At 47.4% G+C, this 23,103-nt stretch overlaps 1 long non-coding RNA gene and 1 other non-coding gene across 2 annotated transcripts; one reads left to right on the forward strand and one right to left on the reverse strand.

The window, feature by feature from the left end:
• Window positions 1-1,194: 1,194 nt before the first annotated feature.
• Window positions 1,195-2,553, forward strand: LOC137770773 (uncharacterized). Its single transcript, XR_011075225.1, has 3 exons — window positions 1,195-1,383; window positions 1,892-2,049; window positions 2,275-2,553. It is a non-coding gene; the product is annotated as an uncharacterized lncRNA (long non-coding RNA).
• Window positions 1,889-2,057, reverse strand: LOC137771040 (U1 spliceosomal RNA). Its single transcript, XR_011075264.1, has one exon. It is a non-coding gene; the product is annotated as a U1 spliceosomal RNA (small nuclear RNA).
• Window positions 2,554-23,103: the final 20,550 nt, after the last annotated feature.

Here is a 23,103-nt window from a genome sequence, read left to right on the forward strand (position 1 = left end):
GGCACTGGGTTGCATAAAGTTGAGAACTACAAGGTGCAGGTGACTCAGTGCCAGCGCACTAAGAAGTGCTCGGTAAACAGTACCTATTGTTAGGAAGTCTGTTATCACCCTTCATCGCCTCCAGGCACCGTTGGGTTGATGACCGTGGACACCAGTCCTGCTGTGAGTCACCAGCGCGGTCGGTCGCGGAGAAGAGGGCGCAGACTGGGAGCCAGTTCCCCTGAGGGTGGTGGCGCTAAATGACGCAAGCGTGGGTCCCGAGCAACCGACATTGACACCACGGACCCCTCCCTCGGAAGCAGGGTGTCTCCGGAGGAAGGGACTCTCTCCCGAGCCCTGAAAGCCCCGCGACGCCCTGTACCAAGTGCGCCTGCGCGGCTCCCTCGACGCAGACCAGCATCCTGGGCTTTCCGCCAAAGCCGGGAGGTGGGGCCAGGCCTGGCTCCAAAGCCGCCAACGAGGCGCGCCCGGCCCAGCTGACGTCAGCGAGTTGGACGGGTCGGCGAGGAGTGGAGTTGGCCTGGAAGCAGGGCCGTCTCACCCCCAGGGGAAGGGAGGAGGTGGGAGAATTGGGAGAAGAGGGAGGGAGGAAAAAGGCAGGCGGGGACGGGAAGTGAGCCCGCGGAAGTCTGACTCAGGCCAGTCTGAACAGCCGTGGGGAGGGGAAACGGGGTACCAAGTTACTCACCTGCTTGAAACTTGGCATTCAAGGCGCCTGCCTCCATCTCCGTCCTCATCTCCCTGCCATGCCCGGGACCCTCCCGCAGAACTACTTATAGACTCCTCCAAAGGCCAGGCTAATCCATGCCTATGTGCCTTTGGGTACACAGTACTCTGCCTGAATTGCTTTTCCCTGGCTTATCTAGCTTGAGGCTTCCTTTAAAATGTCACCTTCTCCATGAAGTATTTCCCAGTCCAGACATAATTACTCTTATTTCTGTGCTAAAATCCACAGATGTCTACGGTAGACGAGAATGGCCGTTTATCACTTGAGTACAGTGCTTGCAAACTTCAGTCTCCATCAGAATCACCCAGAACGCTTGTTAAAGCACAGACTGCTGATTCCAGAGTTTCTGATTCTATTCTGGTCTGGGCTGGTGTTGGAGGAAGAATCGAGAGGGCATGACCACTGATTGACCCACCAGCTGGACTCAGCCAGTCGCAGGCTCCGCCCACACCCTTTGTCTTTGGAATGTACGCTCAGCCTACTTTCCCACAGTGGGAGCTGTTTCAAGGACGTAGCCTTGAGAGAGAAAGGTATTGTTGAGACTGTCTGGACTGAATATATGACTGAATCCAGTTAAGGTCTCTTTAACTTGAAGGTTTTGGTGGGCAGGTACAGGGATCTACTCGTCTTGCAGGCGCCCAAGACAAGCCTCCTAAGTAAGTACCCTTGCTTATTAAATCTGCCACCTACCAGTCTGGAGTGGTCTGCCTCTTTCTTTGGTCTCTCCCTGCCCTCTGGGTATGGGACCAGTTTGTGAACGAACAGGTGGAGCCAAGAATCTTGACTCCGAACCAAGTTCCCAGGTGTTGTTGATGCTCCTAGTCCAAGGATCACACTTTGAGAACCACTGGTTTAGTACAAGAAATCATCGTGCCTGGGTACGATCAGTGCTTATTTGTTAACTCACTCAATAAATGTCTACTTTGGGCCTGCTGTGTGCCAGCCGGGACCAGGTGTTGAGTATTCAGTGTAAGCAAAACAGACATAGAACCTACCCCCATGGAGTATACAGTCAACTGGGGAGACGGAAATTGAGCAAATAATCATACTATTATATTAACAAATTGTGATAAACACTCTAAAGGAAAAGAAAAAGAATATTATGAAAAAGAATAGTAACAAAAACCTATTTTATATTTTTCCTATTTTTTTTTTTTTTTAAAGGAGAGAGCACAAACGCAGTCCCCCACGACCACAAATTATGCAACTGAGTTTCTTTCACACATTTGGGGAAATCGCAAGGGTCGGCACACTCGGAGTGCAACGGAGGAGCCTTGCCCTGGGAAATACCACCTTCTTGATCGTGGTATTTCCCCTGCCAGGTAAGTATACAAGAACCTATTTTAGATTAAGTGGTCAGGTAAGGCTTTTGGGGGAAAAGGGACATTCATAGAGGCGTACTTTAAACAAACTCCTATAGGGTGGACTTATTGCACAGTATTATGATCTATTTTTAAGTTGTCCAGCCTAACACTAGCCTATGTTCTCCTTGAAAGCTAAACTCTTGTCTTATTAATATTTTTGCCGGGACTTCCTTGGTGGCGCAGTGGATAAGAATCCGCCTGCCAATGCAGGGGACACGGGTTCGAGCCCTGGTCCGGGAAGATGCCACATGCCACGGAGCAACGAAGCCCATGCCTCACAACTACTGAGCCTGCACTCTAGAGCCCATGAGCCACAACTACTGAAGCCCACATGCCTAGAGCCCGTGCTCCACAACAAGAGAAGCCACTGCAATGAGAAGCCCGCACACCGCAACGAAGAGTAGCCCCCGCTCGCCGCAACTAGAGAAAGCATAAGCGCAGCAACGAAGACCCAACGCAGCCAAAAACACATAAATAAATAAAGTTATTTTTAAAAAAGACAAAAAAAATATTTTTGCCTTCAGCGTGCTGCAGAGAGTAGGGCCTTGATAGACAACGTAAGAATGGATGGAAAGATGGAGGTAGCATTGGAAGAATGAAGAAATGAATGAATAAAATGTCAGATGATGTATGCATGTGTGCATGGGTGGATCGATGGATGGATGGAAGGATGGGTGGTGGATGGATGGATAACTGTCTCTGGCATCAACGCAGAGAACCAGGATTCTCTACTTACCAGTGAGGCCAGAGTAGAAACTGATAGAAACTTAGCTGACTCCTTTACTGTATTTCAAAATCCTGTTCATCATTTAAGGTGACCACAAAGGCCCCTTCTCCCCAGAGCTCCCTTGATTATCATTGCTCAGCCTCACTCCCCACATGAATGTGTGTTATCACCTCTCACACTCCCGCACGTGCCACACTTACTTCAACACATGCAACTGCCCTATGCTTGCCACTTACCACCTGTGTGCAAGTTTCTTCTGTGTCAGACTCGGAAGGGAAAAGAACTGGGGGGGAGGAAGAGGAGAAAGTTTTTCTCCTGGCTCTGAGCTAAAAAAGGCACAGAGCACTGAGGGTGGTGAGGAGATTCTTGCTCTGATAATTCCTCACATGACTTCAAAAAAAAAGCACTTTAAATGACACATTTCCTCTAAATATGTGTCTTAGGCTCCTAAGAGGGACATAGTTTATTCAGAGATTCAATTTGAGTTAAATAAGGAGAAGAAAATCACCCAGGGTCCCTCTGGGGTGTTTAAAAATGGAAAGTGAAAAGAAAATTATATAGAGACGAGTTCCTTCCGTTTGAAAACTCTCCAACCGGGGATGAAAGTTCAACTGGCTCTGCAGGCTTCAGACTTCCATACACTTGTTTCCAGCCCCATGGAAGCTCTTAGCCACCCAAGCCTGTCCTCCTATGCCAAAGGAACTTGACTTCAGAAGGGAATTTCCAACGGATTTACAGGTGGGAAAAGAGCCCTTCTCCAACCAAAAGAGGGCAGAACAGAGAATCTGGGACATGAAATTCCCCAGAGATTGAAATAAAATACTTCTCAACTGTGAAGGACTTGAACAGAATATTCTCAAAAGAGGACAAGAGATAACAAGTGTGGGATGAACGTCCAACCCCAATATTAACTAAAGAAGTGTAAAAAAAAGCAAGATTTCATATGTATGTGCACACACGCATGCACACATTTCAAACTTAATACTCCAAGTCAGGATGTCCTGAAGTGGCCTTTAGTGGGACTGTAATTGGTACATTTCTGAAGTCATTGGGCAGTAAGTAGGTCTCAAATGTCTATAAAATGTTCATGCTCTTCCCCCCAAAAAAGAGGAGGATGCGATTTGACACCAATTTATTTCCAAATCCGATCATCTATCCTAAAGGAATCACTTGAAATACAAAACAACAACGGCAAAAAGAACACTAAACACAAAGACATTCATCTCTGTGTTACATAAATTAGTGAAAGACTGGAAACAGCCCAAAAGTCCAGCAACTAAAGAATGGTTGTTGGACTTCCCTGGTGGCACAGTGGTTAAGAATCCGCCTGCCAATGCAGGGGACACGGGTTCGAGCCCTGGTCCAGGAAGATCCCACATGCCACGGAGCAACTAAGCCTGTGTGGCGCAGCTACTGAGCCTGTGCTCTAGAGCCCATGATCCACAACTACTGAGCCTGCATGCCACAACTACTGAAGCCTGTGTGCCTAGAGCCTGTGCTCCACAACAAAGAGAAGCCACCGCAATGAGAAGCCTGCACACCGCAATGAAGAGTAGCCCCCACTCACCACAACTAGAGAAAGCCCACACGCAACAACAAAGACCCAATGCAGCCAAAAATAAAATATTAATTAATTAATTTTAAAAAAACAAAATAGTGCTGGCTCAGTAGTAAGTATGCTGTTTATTTATGAAGGAAGGAAGGGAGGAAGGAAGGTTGGTTGTTGGTTGGACATTTATAGAATTCGATATATCCATGTCCAATTATGTGTTCTGCAGGGTTCTTCCTTGGGGAATGTGCTAGCGATGTTGTGTAGGATGTAGGCTGCAGGTCCTTCAGGATAACACCCTGATTGAGTCCCTCGAGTCCAAAACCTGGTTCTCAGCTCCTCAGGGTCAGAACCTTACTTCTTACTGCACCACATAAGAGCAGATTCTTGGTGACAGACTTTCACTAATAACACCCATGGCTGATAACATCAAAGGCTGATTTATTAGATTATGGTGGATGATATCCCTTTTCAAACAGCAGAATACGTAGCCACTGCCCAAAATCTGTCCCTCATCTGGTTTTGTGTAGATGGGAGGAAACATCAGAAGGTTTCTTGGTGAGCTGCATGTTTGAATAAAAGAAAATGGGTAGTCTTGAGGAGTATTTTTTCAAGCCATGGTGAAGCTTGATGAAATGTCCCTGATCTATAGGACAGACAATTTCTCTAATGACTGAGATGCTTGTTTCTCTCCCCTGGAGAGCCCGAAGGCTGCTTGGTGACCAGCTGGCTTTCTTGCACCTGCCTGTCCGTGCTCACTGCTTCTCTTTTTATGAATGCAGTTCCATTCTCAGCACAGGTGACTGACCAATCCAGGGGTGGCACCAGCTGGATCAGTCATCGTCCCTCCTATGGGCATGTGGAGTTGGGATTGTGCTAGTTCTCAATCTATTGCCTCTCAGCTCCAAATTCAATCTTCATTGTCTGCCCTGCAAAAATGTAGCGGATCATCTCAAAATTTTTCCTTTGCGAGCTGACCGATGTTAAGCTTTGTCAGTAGAGGGTGGAGAGACATTGTAGGAGGGATTTTCCTTCCGGATTCCAGTGTGCTCTGCTCAGCAGGCCCCTGTGGCAGACAGCACCTGGCTCCTACAGCCTGGACAGCTTCTCCAGTATCCAGCTCCTGCGATGCAAGTGACTTATCCTGCAGCAGCGTCCTGCAGGACAGATGGCTTCTTTAGCATCCAGCTCCTACAGTGCACAGTGGCCAGCATCATGCAAACGCCCCAGCTTCCGCTCGCACTCCTGCTACAGGTGGTTTTGTAGAAGAGGGACCCCAGTAAATACATCCCAAGCACTCTAGAGGGTGGATTTCCAGCATATTCTGCTCTGCCAGTGCAGCACCATAGTGACTTCTCTACCATCCCGTGAACCACAGCTACACCCTCTCCTACAAGGTCTGAGTCTTAGCCATGAGGGTGGGATGGCGGTGTGGGCTGCCTCAGCCCGAGGGGGAGCAGCTGCTCCTTGTAGCTGCTGTTCCCATACTCCTGAAGCCCACTGGGCCTTGGGAGACTCTCTAGTATCCTAATAATCCTGATAATGTCCCCCTCTTTTTTTTTCAGTTTAATCTAGCTCTGGTGTGTTTTTGTAACTTATAAACAAAAGAGACTTAACTAGGGAATCCCTGGCAGTCCAGTGGTTAGGACTCTGTACTCTCACTGCCCAGGGCCCGGGATCAACCCCTAGTTGGGGAACTCAGATCCCACAAGCTGAGCAGCGTGGCAAAAAAAAAAAAAAAAAGAGAGAGAGAGACTTAACTAATACAATTGGACTCTGGGAGACCCTGCACCTCTTCTCATTATATATTAACTTCAGTAGAAAATTTCGAGTTTGAGAGATGTCCCCATTTGAAAAAACATTATTTATAAAAGTGAAAATAAGAGGCAACTTGGAAGTCCAATAATAGATATGATATGAAAAGTATTAATGTGCCTGTTTCTTTTGGTTTTTTCCTCCTCAGCACAAATCACGTGGGCTGGTTATTCTTCACTTGCCCCTTCAAATCCTTTGTCCACCGTTTTCCACCCTCTCTGTATACTGGGAGGTTGACCTCTGCAGAATACTTGTTCCCCTGCCTTCCCATTCAGTCGGGCCAATGGGAGACCCTGAAAAGAGATAGAGGGCAGGTGGAGGGAGATGTCAGAGTCATTAGTCCCCTAGTTCCCTCTCAGCCAGACCACGGGGGAGGCCATGGCTGCATCCCTCCTCCTAAATTCCTGTGCGACGGTCTCGCTCGCACAGCTGCAGCTTTTGCCGTTGCTCCCAGGACTAGGGGTGGTAATGCCCTCACACATCTCTGGTCCTGAGTGCTTCGCCATTTCTTACGTGTTACCCTAGGCTTGCTGGCATCTTCGTAGGTAGTCCCATTATGAAACTCTTCAGTGACTGCGTTGGGTAAGCCATCTGTTTTCTGCTGAGACCCTGGCCGATTCCGTATCCATGAGAAGGCAGGAGGAGCAGGGGTTAGAATTTGTTACAGAAAAGACGCAAAGAGGAAGACGGAGGTTTCTGACATGCAAAGTGGGGTCACATAGGAAGACAAAACCCTAAAGGCAGGCGATTCAAATTATTTCTTCAGATTATTCTTTAGTTAGACCCACTGTTAATTTTCCCTCTTAAGGAGGTAGGAAGTTGTGCAGGAGACTAGATCAGCTAGAGACGAAGAATATAGAAATCACAGTTTTTCTGCACATTCCCAGTTGAAGTGTGATATAAATCTGTAACCACTACAGGGACATAGCTAGCTAAATTATATGCGGGTAGGATGGAATATTAATGATGATTACAGCAAATGAGTAAGAGCTTATAATGTACTGCCAAGTGAAAAAGGAAGGCATGAAACTCATAGTCAGTATGATCTCAGCTATGTTAAACATGTACACATATATGCGTAGGGAAAAAAAAAAAAACTTGGAAGGAATTCATCAAAATGTATAAAGAGGTTGCCTTTAGGTGGTGGGATTAAAGGTGGTATCTATTTTTTCATTTATATTTTTCTTTATTTTCCAATTTTTCTACAATGAGCATGAATTACTTTTGCAGCCAGAATTTTATTTGGATTTTTTAGAGCACACATACATCATCCTCTGCTCACGTTATCAGGAACAAACCAGACTGACCCTGGCAAGTCCCAGCCAAGGAGTCCGCCCCCAGGTACGCCTTGGCCTGGTTCGTGTCAGGAACCTCAGCAAACAACTCTCTAAGTTAACCCTTTCTTCAGAAAAGAGTAGGAGGTGGTGAGGCAGGTACCCTTCTGAGGAGGTTGCCTGCGGGAGCAGGGTTGCTACAGCGGATCCAGGTGTCCTGAGCACCTACCGTGGAGCTATGGGGAGCTCTTAGTCTTACAGTCAGGGTTAGGTTGGGCCACTTGTAGTGGGCTGCTGGGAAACAAAGTGAGTCACAAGTAGTCCTGTCCTTGGGGAACAAACAGGGACTCTACCAACCGTGACAGGCACAGGATATGAATGGTGTCCTTGGAGAGTAGAAAACACAGTAGGGCCAGCTACATCAGAACTGGATGGAGATGTGTAAGTTGATCCCTCTTCCCACCCAGGTGAGTGTGGTCTTGCCTCTGGGCCTTTGTGTGGGCCCTTCCCTCTGCTTGAAATGCCACCTCCCTATCCCATCTCTGTCTACTGCTGCCTGACTTACCTTTGGAGTATCTAGGTAGAATAGCAAGAAGTCTTCATCCTGGTGGATTCAGGCACTGGGTGTTCACCTCATCTGTTCTGGCCCCTGGAGGGTGCAGAGAGGCACCCCCTGCTGGGAGGTGCATCACACATAAGACCTCCTAAGGGCAGGGGCAGTGCTGGTGTTGGTATTTTGATGTTGTAGGGGAGAAAAAATAATGTTTTCTCTACCCTTCTGAGTTCTTAGCTGAGACCCCTGTAATAAAAGACAGATTAACAAGAGAAAAACAAACGGAAGCTGATTAACATGTGTACCTTATTGGAGATACCCAGGGGGAAATGAATAACGAATGCCCTGAGGTGGCTTAGAATTCAGGATTAAATACCATCTTAATAGGGAAGAGGGGGGTTGGGCAGGGAATGTAGGACTCTCAGGTGAGGGGAAATGATTTTAAGGATAGATGAATGGGCCCTTAGATTGAAGATATGGTAGTTCATGACAAATTTTATCTTCTGGGTGTGCTATCAACTTCTAGTCTCCTCTCCTGTGATAAGAGTCACTCTTCCGTAGTTGATGATACCACCGGGAGGGACTCTATGACAAATGAGTTCTTCTGGAAGATCTATCTTTAGGCAGATAAGGAGAGTTCAGAGAAAGCCTCTCCCTACATTTGCTATTTTTCAAGTGCTTACAGCTCAAAATAGCATATTCTGTTCCCCTTCATTGTGGTTATTTATGTTGTGGTTTTCGGTTTCCTTCCCCTTAGTTACCCCCACCCTAGGCTAGTCGCCCTCCACCCATCACAGCCTAGTCTGTGGGAAAAGCCTTCCCCCGGGTCCTCACCAGGGCCCCTAGCAAAGGCCCAGCCTGCCCTCAGTCTCACTGTAGCCCACAGAGCTCGCCCCACCAGTGCCCAGGGCTACATCCAGACAAGTGCATGACCTGTGGAGGGAAAGAGATTGCAAAACCGGGCCACCTGCTCAGCGTCGAGGTGCGCTCGCCCTGAACTTCTTTCCTTCCCAATGGGTCGGGCTGCCGTGAACCCTCCCTGTACCTCCTCCCTCAACAAATGTTGAGGATCAAGAGGAAGAAGCTTAAAGTTCCTGAGCCCTGAGCCCTGAACCCTGGGCTCTGTGGCTCTGTGGCTGGCCATTTGTCTGGTCCAGAGCAGAGATGGTATCTCTGGGAGGGTAACGGGAAGTATCCCCTTCCCCTCCAAACACTACTCTTTTCCTTCCTCCCAGTCAAACCCATTATGCCTACCCAGTCATGGCAGACACCTAGGCAGGAAGAACCACAGGTATGGCCTCATTACCTGTCCCTGCTACCGGATGACATGGCTGTAGCCTTACCTGCTGAATCAGTCATTGCTGGGTGAGGGTGAGGAGAGGAAAGAAGACACTCGTTGCCTCTGCCGATCTTCCCTTCCTATCCTGTCTGACTGGCCTGGCCTGGAGGTCAGCCTTTGGCCAAGACATCACACAGAACTGCATTTTGTTTCTGTTTACTTTCTTGTCAGAGAGTGTGCTCATTTTAAGGCAGTGCTTCTCAAACAGTAATGTACATAAAGATCCCTTGGAGATCTTGTTAAAGCACAGGTTCTGACTTGGTAGTTCCAACGTGGAGCCTGAGATTCTGCCTTTCTAACAAGCCCCTGACACTGCAAGGATTAAGGGACTCGATCTCGTATTCTAGGCTTAGCGAGGTATTGCCTGATCTGTGAAGGTTAGCAGAACTCCAGTGTCAGAGTTAATCACTGGGTTCCACTGTTTCCCCAACATCTGGCTCAGACCTTCACATATCTACTGACACGATCTGATTCATCTGTCCGCCGGGGGGCTGCCTGGACGAGTAATCTTCGTAGTCCTCATACTAGGATGGTGGATGCCCAACAGTATTTTGAATAAATGAATGAACGCATTAATGGCTTTTGAAGGCAATTTACAAAAGATGTAGGTTGTTAATAGCTAAGACAACATTTCCCAAACTGTGTTCCTTGGGATACCAGTTCTGGGGGTGTTAATACCGATAAATATTTGTTAAACAATGGAGGAGGAATGGGAAAGTTCTGTAGTCAATCTGGGAAATGCTAGGTTAAAAATAGACATCTGAGGGAGTTCCCTGGCAGTCCAGTGGTTAGGACTCTGCACTTTCACTGCCATGGCCTGGGTTCAATCCCTAGTCAGGAAAGATCCTGCATGCCGTGCAGCACGGCCAAAAAAAAAAAAAAAAAGACATCTGAAGAGCTTCTCAACGCCTTTAATAATCTAATGGTCATTGCCAGTGTCCGAGACAGGGATTCAGTGGGCAGTGTTGTCCTCACTTATTTGACCACAGAGAACTTTCCTTTTTTTTTTTTTTGACCACGCTGCTCGGCTTGCAGGATCTTAGTTCCCTGACCTGGTATTGAACCGGGCCCTCAGCAGTGAAAGTGCTGAGTCCTAACCACTGGACCACCAGGAAATTCCCACACAGAGAACTTTCCTGAGAAAGTTACAGTGCTAGTGTGCTGAGGAATATAGGGGACAGTCATCACTCTGGGTGCTTATCCAAGGACTGTAGATAAAAATTGTTACAAAAGAGATCTAGAGAGAGACTTCCCTGCTGGCGCAGTGGTTGAGACTCTGAGCTCCCAATGCAGGGGGCCCAGGTTTGATCCCTGGTCAGGGAGCTAGATTCCACATGCATGCCACAACTAAGGAGCTGGCGAGCCGCAACTAAGGAGCCCACCTGCAACAACTAAGACCCAGTGCAACCAAAAAAAAAAAAAAAAGAGATCTAGAGAGAGGAGGGGAGAGGATGTGAGAACTAAAAAGAAAGACCCCCTTTTTCTGTTCCCCTTGCAGACTGGGTCAACAGACTATTAAGATCTTATCAGTCACTGTGGGGTTCTACCTGCTCTTCTGGATTCCTCTGGGAGCCGGACACAAGGAGAATTCTGACTCTCTCTTCCTCCTCTGATGCACTTTAGTGTCTGAGACAGGGAAGCCAGGAAACCTAGCAAAGACTACTTGGTGCTCAGTCCACTAAGAGACTAAGGGCTCTGGTAAGTATCTCCAGAAAGAACGTTATTCCAGCTAGAAAGCAGGGACAGACATTTTTTAAATGACCATGTAATACAAGTCTGTAGTTGAGATTAGGGTTGAAATAAACTGACAAAAAGAAAGGGAGGGGGGGCTTCCCTGGTGGCGCAGTGGTTAAGAATCTGCCTGCCAGTGCAGGGGACACGGGTTCGAGCCCTGGTCCGGGAAGATCCCACATGCCGCAGAGCAACTAAGCCCGTGAGCCACAACCACTGAGCCTGCATGCCTAGAGCCCATGCTCCACAATAAGAGAAGCCACCGCATGGAGAAGCCCGCCCACCACAACGAAGAGTAGCCCCCTCTCACCGCAACTAGAGAAAAGCAAACGTGCAGCAACAATGCAGCCAAAAATAAATAAATAAATTTATTAAAAATGAAAAGGTGGGGGGGAGAGTCTAGCAAAAGGGTCCCAAGTGAATCCCAGAGTTTTTTTACCATAAAACAGTGGTTCTCAACTGGAGGTGATTTGCCCCCCTCATTGGACATTTGACAATGTGTGGAGACATTTTTGGTTGTCACAACCAGGGAGGAGGGATGCTACTGGCATCTAGTGGGTAGGAGCCAGGGACATCCTATAATGCACAGGACAGCCCCCTACAGCAAAGATTTATCACGCCCAAAATGTCAATAATGCCACTGTTGAGAAAGCTTCTTGTTCTAAAACATCACCGGTAATTTAAAATTTAGAATGTTGCTTAAATTCAGCTGTTTTACCACAAAGAATCAGGAGAAATTTATTCAGAAGATAATCCACGATGACCAATTTGGAGGTTCAAATCTTAGTCAACAGGGACTTCCCTGGTGGCTCAGTGGTTAAGAATCCGCCTGCCAATGCAGGGGACACGGGTACGATCCTTGGTTCGGGAAGATCCCACATGTCGCGGAGCAGCTAAGCCCGTGCGCCACAACTACTGAGCCTGTGCTCTAGACCCCGCGAGCCACAACTACTGAGCCCACGCGCCACAACAAGAGAAGCCACCACAATGAGAAGCCCGTGCATTGCAATGAAGAATAGCCCCCGCTCGCCGCAACTAGAGAAAGCCCGCATGCAGCAACGAAGACCCAACACAGCCAAAAATAAAATAAATGAATAAATAAATTATTTTAAAAATCTTAGTCAACAATACTATTTTGTAAATTTAAACGACATCACAAAGAGCACTACACATTTTGCAGAGAGACATACAAATAAAACAACTCACAGCATACATTTCCTTTAATTTAAAAATTTGGGATGTTGCCTGGATTCAGCTGGTTTAGCACAAAGAATTTTGGGGGAATTTATGAAATAGAGGGGATAAAAATGTACAGATAAATAAATATTATGAGTGGAGCTGGGAAGAACCCCACTCCTGGCTATATCATTAGAGAAATTCTCACACAGGTGCATAAAGAACATGTAAGAGGATATTTTATCACAAAGTTATTTGTGGTGATTGGAGGGCTGGACACAATGAGGCATCCATCACTGGAATGTTCTGTCACAGTAAGGAGCAATGAGCTAGATAGACACACAACAGAGTAAATAGATCTTTAAAACACGGTGCTGAATGGGGGCAGGGGGAGGGTAAGAAACACAAAGAGACCTCCAGCACAATACTACTGATTGAAATTTAAAATTCATGCTTACAGAACTGTGCCTAATGCTTTCAAGAACACTCACTAATAGAATGATTTACAGATCTTAGGCATTGCACACACTTTACAGTTGGACTCTTAGAAATTAGTTTCCACTGCCACCTGGTGATAGCAATCCAAAATTGAGGCATAGGGACTTCCCTCGTGGCACAGTGGTTAAGCATCCGCCTGCCAATGCAGGGCACATGAGTTCAAGCCCTGGTCCAGGAAGATCCCACATGCCACAGAGCAACTAATCCTGTGAGCCACAACTACTGAGCCTGTGCACCACAACTTCTGAGCCTGTGCACCACAACTACTGAAGCCCACATGCCTAGAGCCCGTGCTCAGAAGCAAGAGAAGCCACTGCAATGAGAAGGCCACACACCTCAATGAAGAGCAGCCTCCGCTCGAGGCAACTAGAGAGAAAATCCCTCGCGCAGCAACGAAGACCCAATGCAGCCAAAAAATTAAATAAATAAATAAATAAATAAATTGAGGCTTAATTCAGCTTTTTTAAAGAGATATAATTTATATACTATGACATGTACAGATCTTAAATGTTTAAATTGATGAATTTTGACAACTGTATACTTCAGTGTAATCACTCCAAACAATATATAGAACATTGCCATCACCCCAGAAAATTCCCTTCTGCCCTTCCCAGGAAATCCTCCCCACACCCTTCCCTAAAAGCAACACTGATCCGTTTCTGTTCCTATAAATAAGCTTTGCCTGTTGTAGAAATTCATATACATGGAATTATACAGTGTGTACTCTTTTATGTTTGCCTTCATTTGGGAAGTATCATGTTTTTGATTCATTCATGTTATAGCACATATAAAGAGTTAATTCATTTTTACTGCTGAGTAGTATTCTATAGTATGGATGTTTCTCAGTTTTTCTATTCTCCAGATGATGGACATTTGGGTTGTTTCCACTTTGGGGCTACTACACACAAAGCTGCTATGAATATTCATGCATATGTCATTGTGTGGACATATGTTTTTATTTATCTTGGGTGGAATTGCTGGGTCATAAGGAAGATGTATGTGTAATTTTTTAAGAAACCCCCAAAATAATGCTCCAAAGCAGTTGTATCATTCTGCATATTCACCAGCAACTGTTTACAAAGATGAACTACACTAGTTTATTCTTTTTAATTGCTGAGTACTATCCCATTGTAAGATTATAGCCTGGTCTCAGACTTACAGCCTCCAGAACTGTAAGAAAATAAATTCCTGGGGCTTCCCTGGTGGCACAGTGGTTAAGAATCCGCCTGCTAATGCAGGGGACACGGGTTCGAGCTCTGGTCCCAGAGGATCCCACATGCCGCAGAGCAGCTAAGCCCGTGCGCCACAACTACTGAGCCTGCGCCCTAGAGCCCGTGAGCCACAACAACTGAGCCTGCGTGCCACAACTACTGAAGCCTGCGCACCTAGAGCCCATGTTCCTGCAACAAGAGAAGCCACCACAATGAGAAGCCCACGCACTGCAAGAAAGAGTAGTCCCTGCTCGCTGCAACTAGAGAAAAGCCCACGCACAGCAATGAAGATCCAACACAGCCAAAAATAAATAAATAAATTTATTAAAAAATAAATTTCTGTTGTTTAAAATAAAGAAAAAGATGTACAACCCAATTTATTTAAATGGGTAAAAGGCTTGAACAGACCCTTGAAGATGTGCAAATAGCCGAAAAGCACATGAAAAAGTGTCCAACATCATTAGTCTTTAGGGAAGTGCAAATTAAAACCACAATGAGATATTTTATGCTCACTAAAATGAGGCTATGGAGAAATTGGAGGCTATTGGTTATCACACAGACAAGAGTGAATGACAACAGGTCTCTAGGGCCACCGGCCCTACAAAATAAGTATTCAGCATGGGATTTGCACATTCCCACATGGACTATTTTTTTTTAATAGATTTATTTAATTAATTAATTTATTGGCTGCGTTGGGTCTTCCCTTGCTGTGCACTGGCTTTCTCTAGTTGTGGCGAGCGGCGGCTACTCTTCGTTGCGGTGTGAGGGCTTCTCATCGCGGTGGCTTTTCTTTGTTGCGGAGTACAGGCTCTAGGTGCGCAGGCTTCAGTAGTTGTGGCACACGGGCTTCAGTAGTTGTGGCTTGTGGGCTCTAGAGCGCAAGCTCAGTAGTTGTGGTGCATGGGCTTTGTTGCTCTGTGGCATGTGGGATCTTCCCAGACCAGGGCTCGAACCCACGTCCCCTGCATTGGCAGGCGGATTCTTAACCACTGCGCCACCAGGGAAGCCCCTCCCACATAGACTATTGTTGGTCAGAAGATAAAACTGATGTTTTCCATCAGTTAGATGGGGCCACTGAGGGTGCCAGAAACATATATTGGGGCAGGCCCTTGTAACTGTTCTTTCTCTCATGCTATAGACTGAATGTGTCCTGCCAAAATTTATTATGTTGAAACCTAATCCCTAATGTGATGGTATTTGGAGGGGGCCTTTGGAAGGTGATCAGATCATAAGAGCTCCCTTGCTTCTTCTTACCATGTGAGGACACAGAGAAAAGATGAACTGTCATGGCACCTGTGGGTGTGTAGTTTGGCATATGCTGACCTATTACAATGAGCATGTATTAATGAGGCTCAAGGTCTACTGCAAGTTGAATCTTCTGCCATCTTGGGCCTAGTTGGTTCTAACCAGTTTTTGTCATATCCTATTCTTCTTAATGTTTGTGTCATTCTTTTAATGGTTGTGCCCTACCCCCTTCCCTCCTGTCTTGTTGAGGCTGGGCAAGTACAGGGCTTGCAGACCTGTGGGGTGCAGCCCAACACAGGCCCTGACTGGAAGTGAGCTCACTGCCTCCAGAGGGTGTGCACCATCACCAGGGGGACATTGGACATGGAAGGGAGGGTCTCAAAAAAGAAAGAATTTCCAGGACCCACGTTGAGGACTTTAGTCTTTTGGACTCAGCTCCTGTCTTTCGCCAGGCCAAAAGATGGATCGCTAATGGCTTTATCTTGCTCCTTTGGTAAGAGCAGGGTACATGTGACCCTAGCCTGGCCAACCAAAGAAGCCCAATCCCCTGGCCACATTGATTGGCCCAAGAGATGAGCTCATGACTTATCCAGTCCTGTCAGAGTCTTCTCTTGGGTTTTTATACACTGAAGGAGGCTGTGGAGAGAGAAGACCTCTCAGTTTTTTTAGGCCACAAAGTTGGGATGATGTAAGCACACTGCGTTCTGACTTTGCTGTATGTATTCATACAGCAGGAGACTGTATGAATACATCCGGGACAATGTAACCTCAGGAGAGTGTGATTGCAGCCCCCAAAGAGAAACATGGGAGTGGGAGATAGGGAACAAAGCTCTGGAGCTCCCCAGCACACTGCAGGGTCCTGAAAACATGTCACATGGCTTGTGGAGGTTGCCACGGAGGATGCTGGCTACTTATCTGCCACCACTCCAATTCACTTCACGCTACAGCATCCATGGAGTATGACATGCATGGCAACCCCTGGAGATGACCACATTCCACACACCCACATGCAGTCGCTCAGAAGTGAAATGACTTGCCCAAGGTTGCACAGGCAAGGTGTCCAGACTCCAGAGCCCAGGCCCTGATGGCACCAATGCCTCCTGGTTCACCTGTAAGGCGTTGCACAGGCCAGAGGGGACTCAGCAATCAGCACTCCAGCTGACCCAAGTGAACCTCTGTGTAGTACTCCCATATCCAGGAGACATCGTCACTTCCCTGTGGGTCCAGCCTTATGAAGTCCTGGGCTCCTGAGAGTGAATTGATCCTACAGGTGAGGGATCAGCCTATGGGGAAGATTTAGTGACATCTGTGGCTTTTGCCTGACTAGCAACATTCTTCCTTCTCCTGGTAACAGTTTCTCCAATTTGCTTTGGAGACCTACTGTCCCCCATTGGATCCAATCTTTGTGGGACCGTTCATCAAAATATCTCACCTTCCCTGGTTAGGAAGTGAACTCTGGCAGGTTTTAAGGGCCCAATTCTTCCGATTTTTCTCTAATTTTTCGTGCAGCTCCGGTAGCAGGCGTTGTCAGTGCCTCACCCACATCTCCTCGACACTCACCATACCTGTGCGTATCTGTGCTTCATTCACAGCCACTGAGATCCTTTGGCAGAAGGCTTTCTCTGGATGCTCGGAGACACAAGAGAGGCAGGCCAGTAGGGCTGGAGAGTTAAGGACCTCCCTCCAGCAGCCTTCGGTGGCTGATGATAGTTGGTGAATATATATCCCAGGTCCCACCCCCTTCAGTGAAAATAACTTGAGATGTGTTCCACACACTGTCCCAGCCTGGGGCAGGACTGCTGTACTGAGGCCCGGTTTCCCACAATGGAACCTCAGTAATGCACACTACTGGTTCCCTTCCCTTTCCCACCTTGCATAGCCTCACTCCCCTACCAGTGATTCCTGGGATCACCTCCCAGGAAACAGCTTGGAAGCTAAAATCTCAGGGTGATATATTCCTGAGTGAGTCCAACCTAAGACCACCACACACTCTTCTGGAAAATCCCCATTTTGCAGTCTGTTTCTGTTGCTTGCAACCCATGGACCCTATCAGATTAATAGTGATCTGGAGTGGTGTCACATTGCACCTGGCCATAATAACCTATGGTCTTCTTTCTAAAGACCATCAGAGCTCTGGAAGGGGAGAAGGAGAATTTCATGAGCCTTTGTTCTAAGCTGTTTTATATGTTAGCTCAGAGGACTTGAGCTCTGAGCTATGCCTGTGAATGGAATTGCTTGGATGACACATGGTCCCAGAACACCAGATCTCTTGTGACCCCAGGTCACTCCTAGGGTGAGGACTGGCCTAAAAATTTATTCTAGTTGATGGTGATCGAGCCAGGATTCCATGTACCAGGAGAGAAGGCAGGTACTGAAGCTGCTGTCTGTGAGCCCTAAAGATGGGCTTAGGATGGCTTTTGGAATGAAGTACCACATCTAGGGTTTGGAGGAGATTTTGGGTTCTTGGGAGCCCAGCCAGGTGGGCCAAGAACTAGAAAAAGTGTGGCCCTTGGAATAGAGTGCCACTTCTGTTCCCATATGGACATAGCACAGTGTGTTCAGTGGCTGGACCCACTGGGCCAACTGGAGTTCAGCCTGGTTTTCAGAGCTCTCTGAAGCCCTCAAGCCCAGCTGACTGAGCATCTGAAGTTGGGCTCCTTGCTGTCCTGAAGTTGCATTCAGTCCCAGATGTATTCATATAATCAACACACATGCCAGGCCCTGTGCAGGGCATTGGGGATATGAGGCGAATCAGATGTCCTCCACTCCTCTTTCTTAGGAAATATTGGAGACAGTCACATAAGCAAGAAAGGGCCAGGGAACCTTACAGGTGCTACTGGGATGTATATCTGTACAGATGAGGGACCCAAACTGAGGAGGACTGAGAGCTTGGGAAGAGAGTACCAAGGAGGTGATAGAGGGGCATCTGGGCAGAGGGTGCAGCATGAGCAAAGGTTTGGAGGCATAAAAGCCTGGTGGGTGGTTTTGTCTGATGCAGTGAAGGGTTAAATGGCCAGAGATGAAGTTAGAGAGGCCAGCAAAGGCCCAGTCATGGAATAACATGTATGCTATACCAAAGGGTTTGGTTTTCATCCTCAAGTCAGTGAGATTGAATAATTTTAATTGAATTGATAATAATAATTGAATAATTTCAAGAGAGGGATCACATGTTCATTTTTGCATTTCAGAAAGAAATTGCTCAGGAAGCAGATAGAGGATGAGTTGGAGGAGGTAATATCGACTTCTGAGCGATGGGGAGGAGGTGAAGTTGGTAAGACCTGATTCCCTGAATGCAGAGGGAAGGGAGAAGTTCAGCAGGATGCCCAGGTTCACTTGGATGATGATGGTGCCCTTTTTTGAATTTTTGAATTTTATTTTATTTTATTTTTTATATAGCAGGTTCTTATCAGTTATCTATTTTATACATATTAGTGTATATATGTCAATCCTAATCTCCCAATTCATCCCACCACCACCACCCCCCTGTGCCACTTTTCCCCCTTGGTGTCCATACGTTTGTTCTCTACATCTGTGTCTCTATTTCTGTCCTGCAAACCGGTTCATCTACACCATTTTTCTAGGTTCCACATATATGCATTAATATACGATATTTGTTTTTCTCTTTCTGACTTACTTCACTCTGTATGACAGTCTCTAGATTCATCCACATCTCTACAAATGACCCAATTTCGTTCCTTTTTATGGCTGACCAATATTCCATTGTATATATGTAACACATCTTCTTTATCCATTCGCCTGTCGATGGGCATTTAGGTTGCTTCCATGACCTGGCTATTGTAAATAGTGCTGCAATGAACATTCGGGTGCATGTGTCTTTTTGACTTACGGTTTTCTCTGGGTATATGCCCAGTAGTGGGATTGCTGGGTCATATGGTAATTCTATTTTTAGTTTTTAAAGGAACCTCCATACTGTTCTCCATGGTGGCTGTATCAATTTACATTCCCACCAACAGTGCAAGAGGGTTCTCTTTTCTCCAAACCCTCTCCAGCATTTGTTGTTTGTAGATTTTCTGATGATGCCCATTCTAACTGGTGTGAGGTGATGCCTCATTGTAGTTTTGATTTGCATTTCTCTAATAATTAGTGATGTTGAGCAGCTTTTCATGTGCTTCTTGGCCATCTGTATGTCTTCTTTGGAGAAATGTCTATTTAGGTCTTCTGCCATTTTTGGATTGGGTTGTTTGTTTTTTTAATATTGAGCTGCATGAGCTGTTTATATATATTGGAGATTAATCCTTTGTCCGTGGATTCGTTTGCAAATATTTTTCCCATTCTGAGGGTTGTCTTTTCATCTTGTTTGTAGTTTCCTTTGCTTTGCAAAAGCTTTTAAGTTTCCTTAGGTCCCATTTGTTTATTTTTGTTTTTATTTCCATTACTCTAGGAGGTGGATCAAAAAAGATCTTGCTGTGATTTATGTCAAAGAGTGTTCTTCCTATGTTTTCCTCTAAGAGTTTTATAGTGTCCGGTCTTACATTTAGGTCTCTAATCCATTTTGAGTTTATTTTTGTGTATGGTGCTAAGGAGTGTTCTAATTTCATTCTTTTACATGTAGCTGTCCAGTTTTCCCAGCACCACGTATTGAAGAGACTGTCTTTTCTCCGTTGTATACCCTTGCCTCCTTTGTCATAGATTAGTTGACCGTAGGTGCGTGGGTTTAGATGATGGTGCTCTTTACCCAGATGGAGGAACTGGGAGGTAGGACATCTCTGGGTAGAGAGGAGACGGTAAGTGGACTTTTGGACAGATTGAGTGAGGGGTCCGTGAAATCTCTCTCTCAGTATTTCTATCACTGCCCCAACCACAGCATTTTATAAATATGGCTCAAGTGTCCATGTGTCCATTCCACCTCCCCACCACTTCTGAACTGCAAGCCCTTTGAGCATAGAGATCCAAGTCTCACTCATCTCTGTGGTTCCAGGACCCAGCACAATGACAGGTACCCAACAGTAGGTGCTCAATTAGTGTCCATTGAATGGCAGGCTGGGTGTCCCCATGGAGAGATGACTTCAGCCCATTCCCATCACTGAGTCCTCCTTGGAGTCAGATCCCAAACTAGTAGATGAAATCTGCTCTTAAAGGAGTAGAGGGGTGTCCTTTCCTCCCACTGCCATCGTGTGGGGTCCTGCAGCTTTGGACCAGGTGGAATGGGAAGTGGCCAGACCTGGGACATGTTGGGTGGCTGAGGAGCCCAGGATAAGACAGGTGTGGAGCTGGCTGTGTCCAGACCAGGCCTCCCTGGAATGGGTGCACACACCCATTCCTGCTGCTCACAACAGGTAGATGGGCTGGTAGGGGCACTTGAGGCTGGCGGAAGGGTGGAGCAGGATGTGGGCTGAGGGGCCAGGTAAGATGGTCCAGGGACAAGCTGGCTGTGTCTGGCAGGCCCAAGACCTGACTGAGTTCGGTTTATTCACCTTAAACCAAACAAGGCCTCTGTCCCCACCACCCATCAGCAGGGCTCATGACTCAGACCTAATGGATCCTGGGTTGCTGTCATCAAGGAGGGGCTGTATTCCTAGAAAAGCTGGGCGCCAGTCCAAGTCTCAGTAGTCGGGGTGAAGTCTGCTGGGTGAGGCTGGGGTGTGTCAGCTCAGCCAGTGTGCATGTCCCAGGCCTTCACTCTGACCTGGAGCAGGAGATGGAGGAATCACCGGCTCCCTTGCCTGAGCCCCGTTCTGTCCTCACTGTGTTGATCCCAGCACTTGTGTAGGTGCCCAGGGCTTTTAGGGCTTGGCCTCGGCTCTGCTCCCAGGAATCCCCACTCAAGGCACTTCCTTGGCATCACAGTGGCTGCACACATCTCCCCTCATACTCTCCTCCTCAGGGCCCTCACAGCTGCCCTGGGAGTCAGGCTGGTGGTGGTACATATCAGCGGGCCCATTTCTCAGATGGGAACACATGCACAGGCTCAAAGAGAGGAAGGGAGGCACCCAAGTTCACCCAACAGGTTGGTGGCTGCGCTGAGACCTAAGTACGAGCTGGCCCTCCCCTCCTGGCACTCACTTCTTTGGTCACTCCACTCCAGCCACAATGGACTCCTTGATGCTTACTTCCTGAGCATGCCAAGCTCGCTCCTGTCCCAGGGCCTTTGCATTTGCCATTCCTTCGCTTGGCAGGCTCTTTCCCCAGATCTCTGCAGGACCATTTCCTTCTTGCTCGCACGTCATTATCTAAAAGCAGCCTCCTCCCCTTCCGTCACATTCTCCCCTTACGCCATAATTTCTCTTCTGTATAACATATCACGTGCTCATTTTGTATTTCTTTGTTGTCTGTCACTCCACTAAAATATAAGCACATGGAAGGCAAAGACTTTCTCCACCTTATTCACAGCTGAATTCCTGGTGACTAGAATAGTGCATGAAATATAGTAGACACTTAATACATATTTGTTGAAGGAATGAACAAACTCAGATCTCTGGGATGCAGAGAGGTACAAGGAGAGAGTTCAAGGTCCAGAACTCTCTCCTTGTACCTCTCTGCATCCCAGAGAAGCTAGAGTAGGCAGGTAGTGAGGGAGGGGTTGGCTCAGGCTGGAGGGAGACAGCCCCTTTGCCAGAGACTCTGACCCAGGCTGTGCCATCTGGGGTCTGGCATGTGTCAGCGGGCTCTCTAGGGTTCTCATGACCTCCCGGGAGCATGGAGGGACCAGTGGGGATAGCAATTGCCTTCACTCCACTGCTCCCTCTTTTCCAAAGCTGGGACCATCTCTGTCCTTGGACCCACTGTCTTCTGCCCCCTCTTGGAACTGTTACTCAGTATTTACTGGGCACCTACTGTGTGCCAGGCCCAGGACTGGGCACCCAGAGAGCTTTATGAGCAAGGTGGACAAGCAAATGCCACGAGAGCATGGGGCAAAGACTGATGGAGGAAGGAGGGGCAGTGGGAGGGGGGCATTCAGGAGGACAGCAGTGACCTTGCCCAGGATGGTGGAGGGCAATAGGAAAGGTTTCAAAAGAGGGGGATATTTGAGCTGGTTTTTATAAGATGGTGCTGAGGGGGATAGAGATGGGAGAGCCGGCATTGCCGGCAGAGAGAATAAATCATGCAAAGGATTCAGTAGAACTGAAGAAGTGTAGGTCCAGAGTGGGGCTGGGCAAGGATGAGGCTGAAAATGTAGGTTGGAATCAGAGGCTGAAGGGCCTTGAATAACAAGCTGAGGAGCCTGGGCTTTGTCCTGCTGGCAGGGGGCACCATTACAGCACTTTGGGCAGGGGTGACTTGGTCCAATTTGCATGTTAGGAAGCTCGTCCTGGCCGCTGTGTGCAGTGGTTTGGAGTGGCACGTGAGGAGGCAGGGATATGAGTCAGGAGACTATTGAGGTAGCCAAAGATAGTCTAGGTCAGAGATGAGGGTGGCCAGGCCCAGGGTATGGTATTGGGTGGAGAGGGACGGCGTCAAGAGCTATTGAGGAAGCAGAACCTATACACTCAGTGGAAAAGCAAAGAAGGCCGCAGGCTTGGCTCCCAGATTCCACAGCTGGAAGGTGGGGGCCAGTGATTTGGCACCCCTGACCATTCCAGGCTTGTCTCATGCCCCTCTCTATTCACTGACGTCACCTTGGCTACACTGGCCTCTCTGTTCCCTGGATCTGCCAAGCTTCTTCCTGCCTCAGGGCTTTTATACATTCTGTTCCCTCTGCCTGCAACACTGTTCCACTCTGCTACAGCCTGCCCCGCCCACTCACCCTGTGGCCTTCTCTGATTTCCCAGATGGATAGGTCAGTCTTGGATCCTCCTAAAGCACTGAGCATGTCTCATTCGTGGGACTTATCGTAACAGCGATGATACAGTTCCGCTGCTCATTTAGTACCAATCACTCACTTAACCACAAGCTCCTTGAGGGCAGGAACTGTGTCTGACTTATTCCCTGCTGT

Source organism: Eschrichtius robustus, chromosome 10 (genome assembly GCF_028021215.1).
Source record: "Eschrichtius robustus isolate mEscRob2 chromosome 10, mEscRob2.pri, whole genome shotgun sequence".
NCBI classification, from domain to species: Eukaryota; Metazoa; Chordata; class Mammalia; order Artiodactyla; family Eschrichtiidae; genus Eschrichtius; species Eschrichtius robustus.